The sequence below is a fragment of the Dermochelys coriacea genome, chromosome 23 (genome assembly GCF_009764565.3).
Source record: "Dermochelys coriacea isolate rDerCor1 chromosome 23, rDerCor1.pri.v4, whole genome shotgun sequence".
Lineage (NCBI taxonomy): Eukaryota > Metazoa > Chordata > Testudines > Dermochelyidae > Dermochelys > Dermochelys coriacea.
In genome coordinates this window covers 10,354,235-10,361,923 of record NC_050090.1, presented here as the reverse complement: position 1 = coordinate 10,361,923, position 7,689 = coordinate 10,354,235, and the positions used below count along the sequence as shown (strand labels likewise).

Here is a 7,689-nt window from a genome sequence, read left to right as displayed (position 1 = left end):
TGAAATCAGACGAAGGTTTTTAACCATCAGAGGAGTGAAGTTTTGGCATAACCTTCCAAGGGAAGCAGTGGGGGCAAAAGATCTATCTGGTTTTAAGATTCTACTCGATAAGTTTATGGAGGAGATGGTATGATGGGATAATGGGATTTTGGTAAGTAATTGATCTTTAAATATTCAGGGTAATAGGACTAATCCCCTGAGATGGGATATTAGATGGATGGGATCTGATTTACTATAGAAAACTCTTTCCTGGGTATCTGGCTGGTGAATCTTGCCCATGTGCTCAGGGTTTGGCTGATTGCCATGTTTGGGGTCGGGAGGGAGTTTTCCTCCAGGGCAGATTGGAGAGGCCCTGGAGGTTTTTTTTGCCTTCCTCTGTAGCATGGGGCATGGTTGACTGGAGGGAGGCTTCTCTGCTCCTTGAAGTTTTGAACCATGATTTGAGGACTTCAATAGCTCAGACATGGGTGAGGTTTTTCATAGGAGTGGGTGGGTGACATTCTGTGGCCTGCGCTGTGCAGGAGGTCGGACTAGATGATCAGAGTGGTCCCTTCTGACCTTAGTATCTATGAATCTAGATGTATTCATTCGTAAATTAATATTTCCATATATGAAACATTGGCCACAAAATGGATATCAATGTTAATAATTTTTGTATTAGTCAGAGAATTCTGGTAATACACTAATACATGTTTTGGTAGCTTGAGGAATTATAGCAAGGTGCTATTTTCTTGTTATTACAGTAGGATCGTTTTTACATATCTAAATAGCAAGAGATATAACTCTAAATTGCTTAATTTCCCTGAACACATGGTATCCCAATGGAAAACAGATTTTCTGTCCTATGGAAAATTTTGAGATTTCAGTTTTTTTTCATGCAGAGTCAAGGTGAAAAACAAAAATTTTGCAGACTTTTTGTGACACACAATTCTAGGGAAACATTGTTTTCGGGCAAACAAAATGTTCTTTTTCAATAAATCTGAAACGGTTTGTTTTAATTTTGACCATTCTTTATATTTTTAATTTTTTTGTATAATTTCTCAAACAAAAAAGCTGTTTCACAAACTTACTGTCTCTAATTATATATCTGTACAGTGCCTAATGGCTCTGATCACAGCTGGGACCTTGAAGCACTATCATAATAGAAATTATAATTTATTAGAAATTTTTAAGGAAAATACATGGAAAAAGGAAATCATTGCTGTATATGTCAGACTTTCAGTGTATCATTATGGCTTAAAAGCACAGCATAATCACTTACCATGCCATGGGAATATGCAACCACATTGTTAAAAAAGGTCACATTTATAATAATTTTCATTATAAGACGGTTTTTGGTAAGAGTTTGCTGAAAGGAGCTTTAAAAAGTGACTTTGTCGCCTTACAATACATTTAACTGATGTGTCAGCAAATGTAATAGGCACAACACGGTTCCCAAAAATATTTTTTTAAATATTTAAACTCAGAGCTGATTATTGAAATCAACCTGTTGAGCTATACATCCGAAAGAGGTAATTTGGGATGGATTTGTGCTCCAGACCTGATTTGTGCCAGATGCACATTCATACAGAGCTGCTTCTGAAATCAGTTATAATCAACATAGCTTTAAAATGGCAATGTGACCCAGAGAACTGGTCCCTACAGTTAAAATCAAGAGACCTGGGATTATTCCTAGTTCTTCCACTCAGCTGCTAATAGAGAGCAAAATAGGATGTTATGTTTTCTAATCAGTGAGGAAAGCATTAGTTACCATGCTGATAAATTAAGTACCGAGGTAGACAGAACTATTGGTAGTTAAAAATTACTGCTGGTGGAAATAATTTCCACTTATTCCAATATGTGCTCTTAACTGACTTGTCAGAGATCCTCGCCCCTGAATTACTACATAAACTTCACCAAACTCCCCATTCCTTCAAAAACCAAACAGCAAATGCATCTGTAGCTCAGAGCAATAAGTGATTAATGTGTCTGATTTTCATACCCGTGTACGATCTTCAGTGGGATTATCGTTCCTCTCACGGAGGCTTTGCAACCTAATAAAAACAAGAAAAAAGTTGCACAAGTGAACAGGAGACATGAGTCATATTTAAAGTCTAAAATAAGAGATGGACCTGGCTCAAAATCCTGAAATTCATGCAGACTGAACATAGAGGCTGTGGAGAGTTAGAATCCAAATCTGCATCCACATATGAACTGCACAAGTAGTCCCTGTCTCATCAGGATGCTGAATGAAACCCTGCATCTAAGCAGTCCAAGCACCACAGTCCCAAACAAACTATGGAGTGAATTTTGAAATTAAGGGCCATCTCTCTTTAAGAAGTATATGCAAGACAAGTGACACAGAGGCTGCTATGGAGCCACACACAGCCTTAGCAATTAGTTGGTTGGAAAATTCAGTTATGTTGAACTAGAAAGGGTTTCATGGAATCATGTGGATTTGACAAAATTTTTGACTGGAGGAAGTCAAAATGAATTACTCCAACTTTCTCATTTTATTTCAATACTGTTAAAACTTTTTGTTTCAATAAGTTCAAAAGTTTCGCTTCAATAAGGCAAAAATGTTTCATTTCAACTTTGTTTCAATTCATTTCATTGTGTCTTTTATATATTGTTAAAATATTAATTTTAATTATTTATAATATATACTATATTTATGAATCATACAGTTAATGTGTCATAGAATAGTTTCAATGTTATGAAAACAAAACATTTTAATGTTTCCAAAACTATTTTGTGAGAATTTTGGTGTTGCAGAAAATGTCAACATTTTGGCATGAAAACAACTGTTGAAATATTGGAATTTCCTGTGCAATGGAAATTCTGTTTTCAGATGAGTGGTTTGCAACTCAGTATTGCTGGATTAGGAGAAAGCAGCTTATCTTGTTCCCTCTGACCAGAAGCGGGCTTGAAGTGGGAGGCAGCTCATAGCCACATCATCCTGGGGCCATGCCTCTGCTGGAAACTGTGATATTTTAACCCTGCCCTGACAACCTGCATGGAACAACTAGTGCAGAACTAAATAGGCAAAGCTTACCGCTTGTTAGTGGATTTTTCCCTGGGCTAGCTGGAGTTTTCTTGGTGGGGAAGGACTCTCACAGATGGACATGGCCAGCAGATCACTAATGACAGGTTTCAGAGTAGCAGCTGTGTTAGCATGTATCTGCAAAAAGAACACTATGGGTGTTACCATGCACACTATAATGAGCGTGATCAAGTATTATACCTGCTGGAAATAGCTCACCTTAACTGATCACTCTTGTTATAGTGTGCATGTAACAGCCATTGTTTCATGTTCTCTGTGTATATAAAATCGTCCTACTGTATTTTCCACTGCATACATCCGATGAAGTAATCTGTAGCCCACGAAAGCTTATGCTCAAATAAATTTTTTAGTTTCTAAGGTGCCACAAGTAGTCCTGTTCTTTTTGCAGCTCGCTAATGGAGCTAATCACTGTCTTTGTTCACACACCTTTTAAACTGCAACTCTTAGAGTTGGGGACTGTCATACTCTGTGTTTGTACAGCACCAAGCACAATGGGGCCCAGCCTGTTTGAGGCCTCTAGACAGTGTTGCAATAGCAATGATTAATCATAACAATAGCAAGAACAACCATATAATTAAAAAAGAAAAAGCTGTAGCTGACGAAAGCTTGTGTGCAAATAAATTTGCTAGTCTCTAAGATGCCACAAGTACTCCTTTTCTTTTTTGCGAATACAGACTAACACGGCTGCTACTCTGAAACCATATAATTAATGATTAATAATAATAAGTAGACTTTAAGCTGTCTGAAGCAGGGACAGTCTTCTCTGTTACTTGTGTGTTCAGTGACCAACACAAAGGGACCCTGATTTCATGAATGAAGTCACTAGCTATCAAGCATTATCATTACCTCAGATACTATAGTGATGGTGGGGAGCCATAACATAATCCAGATAGGCAGCTGAAGTATCATATATATCCCACACTAGCATCACCATTTAGAGAGGCTGCTGAAAGTACCAACACTCTGACTTTGACACAAGTTGATATATTATGTGGGAGTAATCTCTTTCTGTCTGTAATGTGAGAGGTATGATGGAATTACCCCATTCTTACCTTTCCTTTCTTCTTTTAGTTACAACTGGAAAAAAAAACAAAAAAGGTTTAGATACAAATTCTTTGCCTCTCCCCAGAATATCAATGAGAGGCAGAGGAAGTTAAACAAACTACTTAAGAGATAAGGAGATGGGTTTGTTTCTGGAGTTCTGTTAAGATTTAGGTTAGGGTTAGGGCTAGGTGAAGAGATCATCAGAGTTTATCACAAAAAAAGTGGAGAAGAATTCACAAAGTCTTTTAGATTTTTTTCCTGATTTTTTTGAAATATAAAATTTTGAAATTCATATACTTTCATATGGCCTTAGAGTTGATAGAAAAAAATCAAGAGAAAAGTTTTGTGAATGTTTTTCTAGTTTATGTGGATTTTCATCCAATTTTTGAAATTTGAAAAATATTGACCAGCTCCCAAGTTCAGACTCAAAGTCAGTCCAGGGTAGAGTCTAGGCTCAGGATCAGTGGTGAAATCTGACAAGCTGCGGGTCAATTTTGGTTTCAATCGTGCAAGTCTCACAAAATCAGTTGGTCTTGCAAGATTTCTTCCATGTCAAGCTAAATCCAAATCACATCCAGAAAATATATCTCAAGCCAAAACTGTAGGTGCAAGTTATGAAGAGGAGGTGATAAATTGTTCTCCATGTCTGTTAAGTAAAACATGAAGTAATGGTCTTAATCTGCAGAAAGGGTGGTCTAAGGTTAGGTTTTAGGAAAACTTTCTAACTCTAAGGATAGTCAAGAACTGGACTAGGTTACCTAGGTAAGTAGTGGAATCCCCTTCATTGGAGGATTTAAAGAAGAGGTTAGATAAACATCTGCCAGGGATCATCTAGGTTTATGTGGTCCTGCATGGATGGACTAGATGATCTTTTGAGGTCCTTTCCAGACCTATGATTTTAAGTTCAGAACTGGGTTTTAACCCTCACTTTGCTCTCTTTACCCTCAACCTCTGAAAGGGTTCACATTTCAGGTTCATATTGTCTATATGGCAATTATTTAAATGTTATTGTCTTTAGGTTTCCCATGTCTGAGAACACCATGTGAGGTGGGAATCTCTTTTTTAGGTCTTTTGTTTGCCTCATATACCTGTTGATTTGTGAATAAAGTCAGGTTTCCATGTTTACATACCTTTCTTCTTCTTAAGGTAATACACCAGGGGCAGAACAAGAGCCAAAATCACACCCAGCAAAACAGGAATTGTAATTTCCAATATTGTATCATTTTCCAGTCCTAGAAAATGAAAAGAACATGGATACTCACATTGCATTAGAAAACAAGGGAGAGGAAGGGCAGGAAAAACTTGATAAAGAGGTGCACATTTTTAACAGTCAGAGTAATAAACCACTGGAACAATTAGCCAAAGATTGTGGTAGATTGTCCATCAGTGGCAGTTTTTAGGTCAGGATTGAACACTTCCCTAATAGCTTTGCTCTAGTTGAAACAGGAATGACTTCAGGGAGGTCCTATGGTCTGCGTTACACAGGAGGTCAGATGAGATGATCAAATGGTCCTTTCTGGCCTTCTATAATTTATAAGAGGTGGGGAAGGTTGGTTTTGTGGTAACCAGTGGATGGGGCAAAAGGTTCCTCTGTGACCTTGAGCAAGTCATGTAATGTATGCTGGGCCTCAGATCCCCATCAGTGAAATGGTGACAATATTTGCCTACTTCACAGAGATCATGTTCTGGTACAGCTCTTTTAGAGTCCCTAGGAATCAGCCATGAGGGAGAGCAGCAGTAGAAACAATAAGAAAAGGAGTACTTGTGGCACCTTAGAGACTAACAAATTTATTAGAGCATAAGCTTTCGTGAGCTACAGCTCACTTCATCGGATGCATTGAAATGCATCCAATGCATCCGATGAAGTGAGCTGTAGCTCACGAAAGCTTATGCTCTAATAAATTTGTTAGTCTCTAAGGTGCCACAAGTACTCCTTTTTTTTTTGCGAATACAGACTAACAAGGCTGCTACTCTGAAACCTGTCATTATGCAAAGTAGAAACAATATCTGCTCTGGCTTAGGGTGACTACCCACCGTGTACCAAACTGTCTAAATGGTGCTTAGGAAGTGGCATGCAGGGAAAACCATCCTTTTAATATTAAAGAAAATGACAGGCGAGTAAAGAGAAAGGAACACGATACTCAGGGCTTCTCTGCATTACAGAGCTGTGGCCAGTGTAGCTATGCCAACAGCACGCCCAGTGGAGACACAGAGTGAGCTGATTGAAGGACAAGGTGGGTGAGGTAATATGTTATATTGGACCAGCTTCTGTTGGTGAGAGACATGCTTTCGAGACACAAAGAGCTCTTCTTCAGGTCTCTCTACCCAACAGAAGTTGGCCCAGTAACAGATATTACCTCGCCCACCTTGTCTCTCTCATATCCTGGGACCAACATGGCTACAACTGCACTGAATGCTGACAGAAGTCATTCTTCGGCTGCTATAGCTACCCCACTTCCCTGAATGACAGGCTGACAGAAGCACACTTTTGTTGGTATAGTTGCGTCTACACCAGGGTTTTGCCAGCATAATTATGTTGACTGAGGTGTGTGAAGTTTTCACTTTCCTAGCTGATATGGCTGTGCCGGCAGACCTTTGTAGTGTAGACTAAGCCCCAGAATGGGCTCCAGCCTCTTAGCCCACAATAAAAATTTCCGACTGTGTCAGAGTAAATACAAATCAGTTACCTTGATAAGGTGGATTCTCAGTCGTGCTGCTCCTGGAACTGGCACCTGCACAGATAGTGCAAAAGCAGAAAATAGTTGGTACAAGAGCAAATGGCGATAAAGTGGTCTGGAACAAATTCAGGCTGGAAACGTGAAGAAGGTTTCTGACTATTAGGGGAAGGAGCCTCCCAGTGAGAAGAGTGTGTGTGTGGAGGGGAACGTGCTCACTAGTTTGAAGACAGAGCTTGATAAATTCATGAAGGGGATGATAAAATGGGGTTACCTCCAATAGCAGGAGCTAAATTTGCTGTGGAAGGAGGCCCCTTCTAGTCCTGTGCCCCATGTTCCTATGAGTGACTCTCCTTGGAAATGCTGAGCCAGCCCCTTAATTCTTTCCTTATCTTAATGGGGGTGTTTTCAGATGAGGCAGAGGAACTGAAGAAATGTTTTGTAGCCTTAGGCCATATTAACTTCATGCTGGATTTCCCACAGGGCTTAGGCAACAGGGGGAACTGCCCCCTCAGCTCAGGAGAGTCCGGGTTGCTGGAATGGGCTAGATTTTTAAAACCCCACAGCTCCCTTTTAGGCATGATAATAAGTGGCCTGTTTACTAAAAGACTGAAGCTTATTGGGAGCACACTGGTTGCTCACCTGTCCCCATGTTACCAAAGTATGTCCCTAAACATCCACATTTACTACATGTTAGAGCTGCTCTAATGTTTTCCCCTGAAAATATTTTTCTTCACAAAAAATGCCTTTTTGACCAAAGTGAACATTTTGAAAGTGAATTCTTTCCTTGTTTTCCAATGAAAATTTCATTATGTTTGAGTTTTGGTAGAAACTGTCATTATTTGGTTAAAAAACAAAAAAAGATAACTGAAACCAAAAAACATTACCAAAAAAATCTTTGATTTCTGTTTTTTCATCAAAAACTGG

At 39.1% G+C, this 7,689-nt stretch overlaps 1 long non-coding RNA gene across 1 annotated transcript; it reads right to left on the bottom strand.

The window, feature by feature from the left end:
- Window positions 1-1,990: 1,990 nt before the first annotated feature.
- LOC122457286 lies at window positions 1,991-5,327 on the bottom strand. The gene is made up of 3 exons (XR_006276757.1): window positions 5,218-5,327; window positions 4,096-4,120; window positions 1,991-2,033 (listed from the first exon to the last, which is right to left on the bottom strand). It is a non-coding gene; the product is annotated as an uncharacterized LOC122457286 (long non-coding RNA).
- Between the last annotated feature and the right edge of the window lie 2,362 nt (window positions 5,328-7,689).